The following is a 2,259-nucleotide window of genomic DNA, read 5'->3' on the forward strand; positions in this document are numbered from 1 at the left end:
CGGTTACTCAACATTTCACATACTCAAGTTGCTTTGCATACTCTTAATTCAAGTACCTTTTTACGCGAATGTCGACATTTGTAGATGCCAACCCCCGGTTACTCGGTACGAGAATCATTGGAGTAGAATAACCATTTTTTTTTTCTTTAACAATATATAATAAAATTCCCTCTAAGAGTAATCATGAGAAGAGTATGACACTTATTAACCATATTAATTTCTTATCTTATAAAATTAGATAAAAAGAAGAATTTTCATCAAATATACAAAATGTAGGCATAATTTTCTCCACTTTACTAGATATACTTTCCTATAGATGTAAAAATTATAATCACATAAAAATCATTTCCAAATTTCATGAGAAAAGAAGTATCAAAACCGCATATATTTATTTCAAAAGGATAAGTGACAAAATTTTATTTATTTATTATAGTTAATAACATATATATGTATAAGGTTTTGGAAAAATTTTGACAGAGTCTCCCCTTAAAAGTGGACTAAATCTCCCTGCCAGCAACCACAAGAAACACCATTTAAGCACAAGAATTATATCAAACACAACTAAAATCACAAGTACCACACATTTCTTCCCCCACACTTAGAATACACATTGTCCTCAATGTGTAGGGAAAGAAAAGAAAAGAAACAAAAGAAAGGAACAAGTGACTCCCCAAGTGAGATGACTGCAGTCCAGTGAAGCCTTGAATCATGAGTCATCGACCGCTCAACCATCCACAGTCAACGATCTACTAGTTACTGCCACAAGTTCCAATATTCAAAATAAGGAATGTAAGTTAACATTTTTCAAACAAAAGATAAAAATAACAAGCAAACAAAAGAAAAGCCAGCCAAAAGGGAAGCCTCAATCATCCTCTTCATCGCCATCTTCATCATCATCGATGGGAGGTGGGCGTGTGCCTAAATGATCTTCAATTCGGTCCAGGCGAGTATCCATTCTGGCTAAATGATGGTCGATGTCGTCCAAGCGACCGAAAAGCCGCTGCCAGTTGGTCTGTGGCGGAGGAGGAGGTGGTGCTGCAGTAGATGGTCCAGCTCCATCGCGACCATGTCTAGCCTTTTGTCTCCGCTCCTGAACAGGGCGTGGAATGTCTCCCGTGCCAATACCAAGGCGGCGAAGAGTAGTGATAGTCATCTCAGCACGTGGTGGAACATACTCCCGCCGCATGCCTTCCAAGGGAACTTCAAAACGGGGGAAGATTAAAGTCAGTAGACGAGGAAATGAAAGTTTGAAAGAAGTTGTCTTACGCCTCGCCGTAGACCTAATGTGGCTGATGATGATGTTCGGCAATGAAATTCGAGCATACGGGGAAGTTCGGTTGTGGAACATGTAATCAAGGAAGTAAATATCGCTCTTGCGAACCTCCGTGTGCCCCGTCTTCTTTGGGATGACATTGTGAGCCATCATGTAAATGATAAGCCGATGACGAGGTTCGAATACATTTGCCAATATAGTCTCCTTTCTGGTAGAGCGAAAAGGTTGGTACTCGAGACCAAACCTAGCCATGGCCAATGATGGATCCCACCTCCTATTCGGGGGAACAAACTCCTTCTTCAAGTCTACTGGACGTCCGTCATCCATACACCCCAAAATAGCAGCCAAATCTTGCCGTGACAAGGTGATTCGTCTTCCACGCACCCAGGACTCAATTATTTCTCCACTATGGCGCGCCTTACTTTCAATGTTGGCGTAAAACTCGCGCACCAGGTCTGGGTAGTAATGGTTTGGAAGGGTGAGAATCGGAGCCCATCCTAGCTGAGCAAAAGCTTCTGAGATGTTGTACATCATCTCAACTGGTGGACTGACGTGCATCTCAAATAAAAACTCCAAATTAGCACGCGCCTCATGCCACTCCTGATTCCTGCGAGTGTTGAACCGAGCACTGTCAAATACAGACATTCCCGCTCCACGAGAAGTGCCCTCACCAGGTTGACGACTCACTGGCGGAGGAGAAGGTGAACTCTCCTCTTCAGATACTTCCATTTGTTCATTTTCCTCCCTCTCCTCACTGCTAGAGGACGAGGTTATTACACGTCTTCCCCTTGGCATAGTACCTCAATCACGTAGAAGGATGTTTGGTGATGCTAAAAATGTCAAAAGCCCTATGAAACAACCTCCAATTGACCTCCAATTGAAGAAATTAGAGTTTAAGAACCCTAACCTTCAATCGCTCAAAAACCTGATTTTAGGTGTTTTTCTTTGATTTTAATCGGTTAAAAAGGTTGTATGAAGCTCAAAAG

The sequence above is a fragment of the Coffea eugenioides genome, chromosome 4 (assembly GCF_003713205.1).
Source record: "Coffea eugenioides isolate CCC68of chromosome 4, Ceug_1.0, whole genome shotgun sequence".
Classification (NCBI taxonomy): domain Eukaryota; kingdom Viridiplantae; phylum Streptophyta; class Magnoliopsida; order Gentianales; family Rubiaceae; genus Coffea; species Coffea eugenioides.